Source organism: Mya arenaria, chromosome 2, assembly GCF_026914265.1.
Source record: "Mya arenaria isolate MELC-2E11 chromosome 2, ASM2691426v1".
NCBI classification, from domain to species: domain Eukaryota; kingdom Metazoa; phylum Mollusca; class Bivalvia; order Myida; family Myidae; genus Mya; species Mya arenaria.
In genome coordinates, this window is record NC_069123.1 from 32,796,678 (window position 1) to 32,811,677 (window position 15,000).

The window sequence follows — 15,000 nt, forward strand, 5'->3', positions numbered from 1 at the left end:
TCACATTAGCAACTCTAGCACACACACTTTCAAACTTATCTGCATGGTGGAAGAATGTGGGTTTATAAACACGTTCTCTATCAGTTATTCATGACACTTGGTCAGAATATGTGTCTTTATGGGATCTTGGTCAAGTTGAAATATATATCATGTTTGGTTAAATACTAATTGATTCATTCAATCAGATGTAAGAAAAGGGCAATGAACACTCTTAATGCCACATTGGCCCGATTGTTCAGAACTTTTTTGCTTAAAAATTAACAACGATGTAATTCATCACGTTGTTAACTTTTAAGCGTTAAGTATTTAATGATGTGCTCAAATATTTAAATAAAACACGTACAGTTTATGTCGTTGTCTCGAATCTTGTAATTATTACTGCAGGTCGTAAATATATATCTTGAAACTTCAAGAGCAATACATATTTAAAAGTTAACAACGTTGTTAACTTAAACGAGGTTCTGAACATTCAGCCAAATGTCTATGTAATATTCGTGAGGCCAAATTCGGTTATTGGTCATATCGGGTCAAAATGTAGATCAATATGTCAAATGTTCGTAAATCCTCGGTCACATTCCGGACGCTACACTTGATTTTATATTCGTGTTTTTGTAAGAGTGTTTGTCCATATGAAACATAGCTACTGTATTTTGGATTCGGTCAACAAGTAGGCCACTAGATTTAATAATTGAAAATGGTGCAACCACTCTAGATGCCGCATATTCTGCTGTATCTTTATAAATCTTGGGGAGAATAGTTGTTTCAATGATATATAGTTTACTGTTAAGAACAAAGACAGTGTACTCAAATGAGCAATTTAGGGTCATTCGATTCATTCCGTATTGCGATTGATCAATGTTATAGATACATCATAAGTTTTGGAAAGAGATATGTTTTTGTTATTCCAATCACATGGAATTCAGTTAAAATGTTGATCTGTATTATATCCAGTGTACTTTGGAAACTTTGTTTAACATTTAAATATATAGTACTCGGTTGAGTGTGGAGTGCCGTTAGGTCCATCTCGACTTCGTCCCTCGTCCCTTAAAATTGCACAAGAAGGTTTTTCTTTTAATCCTGGTATCTTGTTTTCATTCATTTTATGCAGCAAATCATATGAGTTCACACATATAAAATGCATGATAAAGACGCCTGATTTCATTTTTAGTTTTATGAAACCTCGTGTTGTTTTTTTCATTGGCAATTTCAAGCGGCGAACGACAAAGACGCGTTGGCCCTAACAGGCTTCCGTAGATGAGCGATGGCCCTGTTGTTGTATAGGCAAACGGTTATACCCTGAGGAGTTGCTTCCCTTTTCTGCATTTTTGATTCCGCTTTACGCTAGGTTAAGGAATATGGCGCTCTGTAAAAAAGCTTAACATCTTAATGTTATAAACCCTGACATGCTATTCGGCAAAGTCTCGTGCAAAATCTTCTTTGTATATTTTGTTTATTAAACTATGATAACACCGAATTGATGTGAATATTATGCATGTTTCCACTTTACCAATATTTTTAAAACTGGAATATGAATTTTTTTATGAATTTGTATCCATTAAGAACCTTTTTACTTTACTTGCCTTAAGAGTTTATGTTTAAAGAAAAGAGTTTCTTCTCTTTTAAGAATAAAAAGTCAATTCTAAACAATAAATTTGAATATACCTTTAGTTACGTCTCAAACTGACCATCTGCAATAAGGTAATAAGGTTACTTTAGGATGTGTACATACGGAATTGATAAAATCATCAGAACAGAACAGAACATTCATTGTTAACTTGAACATATACAGTTTATCGTTATTTATACAATCGGTACTTGGTATTATAAAAGAAGATTATTCAATATGTCATTTTACACTATAATCATTATTTGAAAGTCAGTTTGATGTTCAAGAAGTCGGCATTGAATTGGTTACGTTTGAGCAATTTATGAATTTTATATTAAGCGCAGTTTCAGCAAAGGCTTTCTTCTTTTGTTGTTTGCCGTCTTTCTTCACTGAATTAATAAAACTTGAGAAATACTGCTTTCTCATTGGACAAAATATCGTGTTGACCATTAAACTAATTATATATTTGTACTTTAACTATACTTTACTCAAACAACGAAGTGTCCATATCTTCAGTTCAACACTGGAAAAAAAGATAAACTTAAGAATATTCTGTTTTAATTACTTATTACAATAAAGATGTACTTTATTTATTTCTAAAATCATCAGTACTTTTTGGTATAATATGAATTAGGTTAAATAATTTGGCAGTTTACAATATTTTGTTTCTTGATCTTAAAGTAAGTCGGTGTTAAATTAAATTGAATTAGGTACGTTTGAGCAATTAATGAATTATATATTACGTACGGTTTCATAAAAATAATAATTGTTTTGTTATTCGCTGTGTTTACCACTTTCTTACATTTTGTTAAATACATCAAAAGATCAAAGAAAAATTCACATAAGGCACAGTCTGTCAGATATTTCCTTGACGCAGGAATAATTAAAGTAGCTTTCTCATTTTTAAGTAACAAACTGTGAAACAATTACCGTAACGTAAACAAGCCAATTGCAATCAGTGTATTATAACTTCATTTAGAAGCAATTAACCAATTAAGAACCAATCCATTTTTATTTTCGATAATTGCGAGGCTTTAATTGGGTTATTGAGATGAAAGAGTAAGTACCGACAGACAAATGTTCGATTTTTGTAAGGAAATTTTAACAAAAATATGAAAAATGTCACCTACGTGACCGGTCAGAGTCTTTGAGGTTATGAACATGTGTGATATGATAATATTTTGCAAAAATATTCTCTTTTAAGTACCCTATGGTTAGCTTAGTTTATAATTGTTATTAGGCTTAGCGCATAGAACAGACCTTATTTAAACTGATACCCTAGCCCGGAGCCCCAAAACTGACGTCGACCCCTTATTTATTTACTCTGGGCTGAAAAACTTGTCGCTTTTGGCTTTTGTAAAGTTTAATCCTTTGAGTATAGTTGAAGTTGTTCTTTGAGATAAAATCATTTATTTGTATGCGGTTACAATCCAGTTACCTTTCGTTTCCGTTAAAATATTGTTCATTTAAATATTTCCCTCTTTAATTTATTTGAGCAAAACGGTAAAAATAATAATTGCCTGAACAATTCAGAGTTGATGTGTACTTTAGTTCGTAATTGTTATACATGTTAAACAAACTATAAAAAGAAAAAAATCCGTTTTAAAAATTCAAAATTGAAATAAATCTTCGAAAAAGCGTTTCAAGTTCGTTAATTTCAATTTAGAAAACGGGCTTTTGCTTTCAGATTTCAATTTGATTGTCTTTGCAACTGTTCATTACTGTCGATTTATTATTTTTGTTTTATTTAAAGGTGCCTTAAAATCAGTGATGGTTTTTACGCGTCTTAAAATTGATCATAATTTTCTGGAAAACATACAATGTACTAATATGACTCCAATTTAAAGAGTTGCAAACTTCAGCGTTATGACCAATGTAATGTATCAATCCCTTTAGATGAGACCCCTTAAAGAACGCAAACGGAGCAATAGCTTTAAAGGGTTTTCAGTGTTAATGTTTTTACAATGAGCAGTGATTGATGTATTTAAAGAGGTTGATCGATTTATCGATCAGTCAATCGCACCTGCTCTAGTTATCTCGCTCCCCCTCTCCCCCGCCCTGTACATTTTAATCAAGTACTATTGAAATGCTGCAAATACTTGATAACGCCTTTGACACGTTTTGGGGTTGAAGAATGTTGCGCAATTTCTTTTAACATGTTTAGTATGTCGTTGTTTTTTTTTTTGGGGGGGGGGGGGAGTGGGAGGGGGGGGGGGTAAATTTAGGCTCTTAATTGTGTGCAAGTATCATCCATCATTATCGGATAATCCAATTATTATGTTATGTTTCAAATTTCAGAAAAACAATGTATTTTTTAAATGACATTCAAACTATCGGGTTGTCTGTTTAAATAAAGGTTCTTAATTGTGGTCAAGTATCATCCATTAATTTCCATTTACTATGTTAAGTTTTTTAAATATCAGGAAAAAACAATGTATTTTTTGAAATGACACTTTAACCCTCTGGTTGTCTGTTTCAAATAGAATTTTCAAGAAGTTAGAATTTTCGTAGGTATTTCTTTGTAACTTTGTTCAAACCACCATAAGTCAATGTAATCGTCCGTTTTTTTTATGTTGTTTAAAAACGAGTTTGTTTTTTTTTAATAAAAATGGGGTATCTGATCAATTTTACTTTTTGTAAAAGTGTTAGTCTTTCGATCTCGTTTCACTTGAACTATCAGGGTCGTGTTGCAAAAGTACTTCGTTTTCTTTAATATGTCCCAACATTTGATTTAGTAAAATGGTTTTATTGCTTTATCATTATGATTTAAATGTTTGCCAATTTAGGACTGCCGATGGAGTGATATGTTATCTTTCTTACGATTTCGTTTTAACGTTGGCGGCAATTTTGGTTGTAATATGCAAACGAAAATTGGACAAATTTCTTAATTCACACCCGTCTGTCTAGTTTAAGTTATTATCAGTCATTATTTGCGGCTCGTGGCAATTGTTATAAAGGTCCAATATAGATAATATCTCGTAAACTTTCGTGAAGGAATCGGATTTTGATGTAATAGATGTTATTTTCTTCGATTTCCGTCTTCAATACGGGTAACTTAACACACGAGCCCAGCATCTTGTAACCATGACAGGCGCGAGACTTGGGCGGAGCTTAATGCACACTGTCACGAGCCGTTGACCAATGAGGAGCCAGTATTGTTTTTTTGTCGCGTGCGCGACATGGCCCAGTGCGCAAACGCGTTTGTCATTGGCTATCGGAGAAGCAATTATTCCCACCTTAGTGTCCCCTGCTATTGTTATCGGTCTCAACTCAATGTGACATTTCATCCTTAAACGTCTCCGACTTCATTTTGAAGCTGTATAAAAACCCAGCATCTCAAATTCTGGTCACATTCATTCAAGACGCTTGTGCCTTTAAACATTACAAAAAAATAATTTGTGCTTTTGGGCTTTTTGCTATTTATCAAAACTAGCTTACCATAGTGACATTATGCCTTACGAAACAGAGAGTACTATGGGTTCTCCTGCTGGAAGTGTTATGAGTATGTGCAGCGCCAGCACCCCGGGGACTCCGGGTTCAGGACATTACTATCTTCCGTCGCGCTCATCGTCCACCGGATGTGAGACATCCTCATCGGATTCGTTTGACTCTGATCTTGAGAATAACGGTGTGTACAGACAATTATCGGCAAGCGTGTCCGTCATGTTGAACGCCGAAGGCAGCGTTACCGTAAAACAGGAACCGGGCAGCATAGAGTCGTCTCCGAAGAAAAAGCGTTACATGAAGTCACGAGTTCGTAACAGGGACCCTAACTTGGTGATGAAGCTGAAGAAAACCAGACGAGTCAAGGCTAACGACCGTGAAAGGGCAAGAATGCATGGCTTGAATGACGCTTTGGAAGGTTTGCGCAAAATTCTGCCTAACTCCAACGAAGAAAACAAACTCACTAAGATAGAGACACTCCGTTTCGCCCACAACTACATATTCGCCCTGAAAGAGACTCTGAACATGCTAGATCGCGGTGAGTCTATTGACATCGACGATACCTTGTACTCCGCTCAGATGGCCGCCGCTCTCAAGATGCCCTCCGCCAGCCAGACGCTCTCACAGCTTCACCAGCAGCAGATGCAGCAGCTCGGCGGAAGGACCCCGCTGCCGCCAACGGCCCACACACCGCCTCAGCTGTCTCCACTTCCGACTGGCAATCACCAGCATCATCAACAGCAACGCGTACTTTCGGTGAGTCCGCTGTCGTCATCTCCCGTTCAGCACGTTGTAAGCTCACCGGAAGCGCAGTCAGTCGGCTGCAACATGTTCCAGCAAATGACGTCCTGTTTCACCACAGGAACCACCACCGTCTCCCACATCCCGCAGTTCTCTTCTATGGCCGTCTCTCAGCACAGCCGGGACTTCGCTCCATCGCCACCGGCTTCCGACTACTCCCCATACAGCGCGGACCCTTGGACAGGAGCTGCACACACGTCGCCAGTGTTCACCTTTGATTTTCAAAACTCACCTAGCGGACTTTCATGCTTGCCACCTTCCGGTGGATTTTTGTACAGCATGGTGAATAGCGTATGAGGTTTGTACATGTGTAAAATTGTGATAAAACACTTACACCAACCTCAGAGATTATTTATGGACATAATGTGCTCTCACACTCCAAGACAGGTGCCTAATTCGGACTACATAATATTTACCTACATGTGATTTTATGGACAACGATTCAAACAAATTATACTAGTATCTATGCATCTAATGTTTAATATTTTATACATATTTTGATTTTTTTATATGTATTGACAAACATTTTTTAGTGATTTTCCGTAGTTATCGATTACACGGGGATAAAAACACACACACACACACACTATTTGATAACAATTACAAGACACCATTTTTCCTTTTTTTCTTGTTTTATCGCATTTCATTAATCAGAGACTGGTGCTAAATTAATTCATTAACTTCGACTGTCTTTAACTTCATGTAACTTGATCATCACGTGCACGCGTATAATTTACAGTTTCTTAGAGTAATTTCCAACAATTTCTTCACTTTTGCATTGTTTATTCATGAGGACAGGATTTTATATTACCTTAATAAGATGCCATTAATTGATTATCTGTAATCGAGTTTTCATCTAAGAAATAATCTAATTCCAAGGTTAATTCGTAGGCGAAATCAATTTTCCAATCATCATTTTTTACATTGTAGATTCATGAGATTAATTGTCCATGTACAGGTTTTTTTCCATCCCTACATACAGTTTGGCAAGTTGATTTCTTTACTATTTCGTTTCGGGTAAAGAGTCACTTGCCATCAAATTTCATGACAATTTTTCTATTATGAATTAAGACTCACGGCAAGCTGTTTTCTTTACATTTTTCGTTTCGAGTAAAGAACCTCCTGCCGTGAAAAGTTTAAAGTTTAACATAGAAAATTGACAACACTTTTCTCTCCTTCTTTTCTTTTATTTCGCTAAAAGAAGGAGATTAATGTGTTTTAAAACAACAAGCTATTTCATCTCTTATAAGAAGCTTTTTTTGTAAAATAAACATTTTCATTTATTTAAATTGTTTTCGCCGGCATTGCTCACAATTATAGCATATACATTTTTTTGATGGTTTTGTTACTTGAAATTGCCTGATTGATGATTTCTTCTTAAGAGTAAATTAACTTTACCGAATTATATATTTTTGTTTGAAATGTGAATGATTTAGATGTTTTGTGAATGAATGGGATGATAGGGCAGCGTATTTTTCATGTCCCAAATTATCTGCAGTTTCGCTTCATTTTTCAAAGACCGCTACCGAACCGTAACAATTTAGTTATCATACATTCTTGCCATTAAAACAGTCGACTTTTTCAATTTTTTCACAGATATTGTCCGATTAGTTGGAAAATTGTTCATAATTAAGTAAATTAACCACCCCCGTGTGATCAAGAACGAAATAAAATTTCATTGGTGTCTTTTCGTTAGTGTTTTTTATTTGTAATAAATTGAATCTTTTTTTGTATTATCATATAACTTCATCAGTGTTTAGTGTTACCTTTTTGTCATTTTTCATAAACATATATCACATGTGGTCTCATAAATGTTTTACAAAGATGTTGCTCATTTCAAAAGGTGCCTTTGTTCTATGGAAATTTTGTATATATTGTAAACTATTTTGTATGATATTTGTACATAAGATCTATTAAGTTTATCAATTTGAATAAAAAATGAAATACTTACCAAATAATGACTTGAGTTATTTGTTTTATACACATACGAGTTCATCGACCGCCTCTAGTCGGGAATTATTTTTCGAAAAAAAAAGAGAAAATCTCATATTTTCGGAAAGCTTTTTATGAAAAAACTATTTGGTTGACGGAAGCAACAGAACTACTATAAATGAAGTCAACCAAAGATTCTATAGCACCAGATTTCATGGTGATCGTTTCTCTATGTAGGATGGTATAAGACATACGGACGGACGGGCAGACAGACAAACATGAGGTATTATGTACGCAGTGCCGACTTTTATAACACAAAGAAATATCGAACTGCGTGAAGAAAACATAAATTGTTTGCGCTGTTTTGAAAACTTTTGACCAAAATAATTGTCCTTGTATTCTTTTTAGCTTGATTATTGCTTCAGAAGGAAGCAAAACTTCATGAAAGTTAGTCACATTCATAGAGTAAATATACAGTTCCAATTCTACCACTGGAAATAACGTATGTGAGAAAAGGAAACACTCCATTATCCTGAAGGAAGTTCTTTCCAATAATGTCAAACTATATAAACTCTCAGAATATCTTTCTTAAGGCATATACTCGCACTATGTCGCACATGGGCGATGGTGTGAATGATTCACACTGTCTTATTTGGGCTATTTAAGAATATTTTGCACGGTATTTAAACCATAATATTCTTATCTATCTTATTTGAGGTATTTAAGAAAAATTCACGACGTCTATCTTAGGCTATTTAAAAATATCTCTTATAAGTTCTTACTTGGGGTATTTTCTAAATATATCGCATTCAAGTGCATTCATGTCGGTTAAAAACATATGTAATATATGCATTCAATTGTGCATGTGCCATTCTGTTATAGCCAAAAACTTCGTTTTTGGCACTTCATGGTCTTCGAAAACATAATTATGCGTTACCAAGTATCACCATTTAGCAGACAAGCTAAATGGTTCAGTATGAAAATCGCTAGCGAAAACACTAATTCTTGTCTAAAGTTGACACTGACAGTAAGTACTTGTAGTTTCCTCTTATATGGGGCATCCTCTAAAAACATAAGTGGCCACCCTTTGCAAAAGATCACTTTCCTTACACTGATAACTATCAAGCCGGGCGGTACTCAGTCTTAACTAACAGGTGCCTGATAATTTACTACCACCCAAAATAACATTTACCCTTATAAAAATATATATGGACCCTTAAATAGCAATTGAGCCCCGTCTTAAATCTCGGGCTCGTGTCTGGATGCGTGGATTTATGTTTTCAGCTCCATTAAGCGTTTCTTCGTTTCAATGAGTTTCTTCTACGTCCTAATTTACGTAATTGTAGATGTATCATTCTTGATTATTTATAGCTTAATAATATAATATAAGAAGTGTTATTTGGTGTCACAGCTCTAAGGCCAGTATAATTTAATTGCTAGATTTTCATGCATTTTTTTTAAAATGGGGGCGGGGATTGACATTTTTTTTAGTTCTCTTAGATGACTGTTTCACCGTTGAATATAAGTTCACGCTCGTTCGTACTGCATAAGGAAACATATACATGTGTCTTAAGACGAGCCACGAAAACGATTATAACTATTCTGCTTTTTGTAAATGTTCTACATCGACACCATAGACATGAATAAACGCCGTTCCCGGACAGTACCGAACCGATATGCAAATTCAGACCCTTGTTTAACATTATTTTTTAAGACAATAAAATTAAAGAGGCGGCGGAAAAAAGAGGGGGCGGGCGGGGATGAGAACCTGTATTAATTCGTAGTCGCCTAATCTTTGTTTCAAATGTTTGGTTTGCAAAACCAGTATAAAGAAATGCGCACACATGATGAAAACAACTTTGTTAAATTGATGTTTTCGGTCTGTTCCAATTACAGTTATTATTGCAAGATATCTACAAATGAAGGTTCATTTTATGTTGTCCGTTTTGAGAAGAAAATAAGTTGACCAATTTTCGTGGTGCCGTCGTCGGCGGCGGCGTCTTTGTCGCGATCGTCGTGAAAAAACTTGTTGATGTTTATAACTCGAAAACCACCGTTAAAGGTACACAAGCGGACCTTTTTAAACGTGTTTACTAATTAACATACCGGAGATCAGAACAGAACAGACGGATTATTTACAAAAGTACATAATCTATGCAAATTAAATTATATGATATATAAATGTATGTACTTGGTAGGTGCGAAAATAAGCATCCATTTTGAACTACATCAACAAGGTATGAACATTTTTAAGAATAGCATTACGAATACACAGTGATTCTTTAATATACTTGCCCAGCCTAATCACTTTTACGAAAATGATCTATATAAGCTATGCTTTCGATCAAATTCTTTGTTTTTAGACTGTCGGCTGCAAGCCGACAGTCTTTAGAGAGCGGTATTTCAGAAACGCGACTAGTCGCCTGACACGACATATTGAACATGAATATATTAATACACACCACCTGCGTAGCAACAGAACTACTTACGTGAATGTGGGGCGTCAAGTACCTGCTTATGTGTATTTAACGCGTTATTGCCTTTTTTATGACAAACATTGCGTGTTACTCTTAGTATAGTTGTACCGTTGCAATTTGGTGAGTTTTATTGAACAAAATAATGAAAAATAATGAAAGTATAGCATTTACATACAAAGTCATTTTACCCTACAACCAATAGTAAGCTACACCACATGTTTGCACCCGTGTGACGTCACACATATCCCGGCATTCAAGACTGACCCGGCAAACCCCGGCAAAGAACTTATTTTATGAATGAAAGCTATTAAGAAATAAATCATACGCGGTTAAAGAGTTCATGTCATGTAATATTTTGTGAAATAGCTTTTATGTTTCAAATGATTTTTTTCAGCAGCAATCGGACTATTGTATTTGTTTGAGTAAATTATTTGGATTATACCTATCACAGTGTGTCAACGTTATGCCTATTGTTATTTTGGACTATAGGGTGTAGTTTTTAAAGTCATACACAATATGGCGGCGATTATGCGGAAATGAAATTGAATGTTACTTCGAACACGTTCTTCTACAAAATAACCGACCTGTATTTAGTGCTATTGCTTTAACATCAATCGAAGCAAAAATGGCATCAATGTATGCGTCTAAAAATGTTAAATTTAGATGGAGACAATCCAGAAATGAGCTGCCAGGAAGTGATCGATTTCGGACACGAAGGTACATGTACATGGGTGCAGGACGAAGTGAACCATTTCACAAGTGAACCAGTTCCTAAGTGTACCATTTCAGGACCAAGTGAACCACATATGTATTATATAGTGGCTATTGTGTGATGGCACACTGCCTGAAAGGTGATAATAACTAGTAATTATCGCCATTTGAATGCAAGACTTCACACATTTGCTACACTGTTATAGATGTTTATTTAGCTGTTAGAAATTGACTTTTAAGGTTCATGACAATTAATATAGTAGCTATTTTTATGATAGTAACATAAATACAAGAGATGCATTAATATTATTTGTTACAAATCAATAAATGAACAACACATGTTACAGTACAAATAATTGATGTTAATAATAATAATGTTTAAAGCACATGGTTATAACAAAAGCACTATATAAATAAATTAAATTCAATGATATGGGCATAGAACATGGTAATACATAATTCATAATGCAATACACAACATGTGTAAAAATGGAAACATACATGATATACAATACATATCATCAACATGAAGATCACAAATACTTGAATACATATTGTCAACTTACAGCACAATACACAATTAGTCAATTTATTGTCATACTACTCATCATCTTCGCTGCGGTTTTCGATTGATACTGGGATTGGACCCATACCAATCAGGTGACTGGCTTCCCTGAGCAGTTGAGATGTTGTCATCTTCATATTTATCCCACATGTATATTCTTGTACTTTTGCCTCTGAAATAATAGACGTGTTATACGGGATTCTTCCAATCCCTAACGTCTAAACGGTTTTGTGCAAAAAGCGGGGGTGTTTGAAAAATATTGAAATTGTATTAAGTGAAGTATTTTATGGTTGAAATGGATAATAAAGTAAAGATTTATATTTATATTTTACCATGGAAGTGCAAAGCTATTTTGCAAAAAAAAAGCATTTAATGCATTAAAACACATTATTCACCTTTTCATTAAAAGACACAGACAACAATTATGCCAAGTGGAACAACTTGACCCAATCGTAATAATTCGGCCACCTCTGACAAGCTTCGAGATAATACAATCGTAACAACTCGGCCTTGGCCGAACAATCTGAACACCTCAGCCTCTCGAAGCTTACCGAAGATGGCGAGTTGTTACAATTGATGGCCGAAATGTTCCGATTGTTGTAAAATTGTGAACTGCAGCCTTGCAGGTGCCCTTCATGTATATATTGTTATGTTTTGACAGAATGAAATGAAGAAAAAACCATCAAACTCATAATTATTTGCTTGATATTACTTTTTGGTTACGGAATTTATATAAAATAACATTATCTGGTAATATTTCTTGTTTTTATGATATGTTATGGATGCAATATGCTTTAACACAGAATCCCGATCGGAATAACTACCCACTTTTCGTACAAAACAATTTGTACGTGAAGGATTTGCTGTATCAAAAATCGTAAAAAAAATCTGTCAACGTACAATTATTTGGACTAGAAGGTACATCTAGCTGATCTACATCTCTTAGTCTAAATATTTGTACGTTGACGGACTCTTTTTACGATTAAAAAAAATGTATGTATATATATATATATATATATATGGCAAATCCTTCACTACAACATCTTCATGTTACTTTCAATTCAGAGTTGATTATTCACTAAAATTATTTCGCATTTTTAATTGTTGTTTAACCTGAAACGTCTCAACCATCAAAAAAGAACATATATGCTTCAATAGTCTAAAAAAATAGACGTGTTATATGGGATTCTTCCAATCCCCTACGTCTAATTGGGTTTGTGCAAAACAGGGTGTGGGTTGAAAGATATTGAAATCATAGTTAGATAAGTATTATATGTTTGAAATAGATATTAAAGGTTTATATTCGTATTTTAGTTATAATTACCATGTAAGTGCAAAGATTTTTTTCACAAAACAAGCATTTAATGCATTTAAACACAACCATTTTACATCTATGTAAATCTATGCACCGCAGCCTTGCAGGTGATCTTCATGTATAACAGTTTATATCATTATGTTTACACAGTATGAAATGAAGAAAAACACTCATCAAACTCATAATAATTCGTCAGCTTTTATTTTTTGTGTACATAACTCATATTTTAGATATATATAATTATCTGACCCGGAATCCCAATCGGAATAGCTACCCACTTTTGGTACAAAAAATTGTATGTGAAGGATATGCCATTTTAAAATTTGTAAAAAGATCAGTTAAGTTACTATTATTTGGACTAGTGCTTCAAGTGTTTGATTTATTGTCTCTATAATGTATAATGCACCTGTCAATTGTAGAGCCAAGCTGGGAGCTGCCTAAAAATCAGTTACCCAGTTAGCTCAGTTTGACAGATCTCCATGCAAGTGTTCACATGGTCGTGGGTTCAAGCACCATACCAGTAGCATCTTTTCTCAAAGGTTTACTTTAGAACCCATCACACAGGAGTAAACAATTATGATTTTTTTATTAAATATTACAGGCCATGTTCTTTTGTAAACTTTCAGATTGAGAAGTGCCTGGATACAAGGCTAGTATAATTATTGTTAACATCATCTGATACAATCAACTGGAACAAAGCTGAAATGGCTGCCTGACCTGACTTAAAAATTGGATGGCAGTACATCAGACTAGAAGATTACAAGTATTGAGGTGGACAAAATGAAACCTGAGCCTAACAAAGCTGACAGATTGCACAAGAAACACATAAATGCAGGTATTTACTGAGATATTGTAATTATTTTTTGAAACTTCTCATTCATTTAGGAAGTTCAGTTGAAACAGAGTTGGCAAAAAAATGAACAAAGGTATATACATTTTGAATTCTAATTCAAATGAGAATTTTACTGGCCAGCACAGAATGGTAAAATGCTAGTCTACCAATATAAATGTGCCTGGTTCGAATCAGTAAAGCTGATGAATGTACTGGTTGTGTAGCCAGGATGTGAGTAGGTCTGCACTTGGCTGATAATGCATGTCATATGTTTAAGCTGCACTCTCACAGATTGTCTGTTTTACCAACTCTTTTTTTATTTCTTGGTCTTGAAATGAATTATTTTATGCGAATTTCTGAACACTGGACATAACAGACAACTGGAAAAAGGGGATCGCTGCTTTCTTATATTAATTCAGTCAGAAAAGACAACTGAAAATATTGGAACGCTGTTTTCTTATTTTAATACGGTCAAAAGATGATGTTCTGTGCCAAAAATCTCATTATTAGTAAAGCGTTAGTAATTCTTTTAACCATAAAACCAATAGTTACAAATGTAAATATAAAAAACATGATCTTATCTTTTGTCAGCAGTCTTATTTCATCAGTTTTCATACTGCTTTTCATTAGCTTATTCCAAGCCAAAAAGTAAAAGAAGTTGTCAAAACCTTCAATCTGTGACTGAGAGTGCAGCACTCTTACAGATTGAATGTTTTGACTACTTTATTTATTTTTTGTCTTGGAACGGGCCAATTTATGTGAAAATGCATGTTAACCATTCATATAAGATTGCTGACAATAAATTTGTCAGAAAATGTTTATATTTAAGTTCAAAATGTTTTATGCATTTTTCTTAAACCGTTAGTAACGCTTTAAGCCATAAAACCTTTGTTTTCGACCTGAAATATGGAAGTCTGCAATCTAATATTTTGTCAGTAGTCTTATATCACTGGTTTGCAGATATTTTAGCAAAAAAATAGGTCATTCCAAGACAAAAAATACAAAAGTTGTAAAAACAGTAAATCTGTGAGAGTGCAGCTTTAAATGACTAAATGTTTTGATTTGGCTCAATTTTCACCTAAAATCTTATAGTTTTGTGGCATCTAAATGGTTTGTTTTTAACAACATTACATGTGCATATGTATATATTTGTTCTTAAATTTGTAATTTAGATTGGAAGATTCATTCTCTGGAAAGTAGAAAAGGGCATGTTACATACTGTTATCACTGCCATGACAGAAACCATATTGAGGAGCTGGTCCACCTGTAGGAAAAATTGCGCTATTGGTTGGAGCAGCACTATTACCCAGCCATACA

At 34.4% G+C, this 15,000-nt stretch overlaps 1 long non-coding RNA gene across 1 annotated transcript in view; it reads left to right on the top strand.

Moving 5' to 3' along the window:
• The first annotated feature begins 10,710 nt into the window (after positions 1 to 10,710).
• LOC128222301 (uncharacterized) overlaps positions 10,711 to 15,000 on the top strand; it is a 5,231-nt gene continuing 941 nt past the window's right edge. Inside the window, exons 1-3 of the long non-coding RNA XR_008259125.1 lie at positions 10,711 to 10,977; positions 13,478 to 13,686; positions 14,856 to 15,000. The exon at positions 14,856 to 15,000 is cut by the window's right edge and continues 62 nt beyond it. This is a non-coding gene — a long non-coding RNA (uncharacterized LOC128222301). The remainder of the gene's footprint in view (positions 10,978 to 13,477; positions 13,687 to 14,855) is intronic.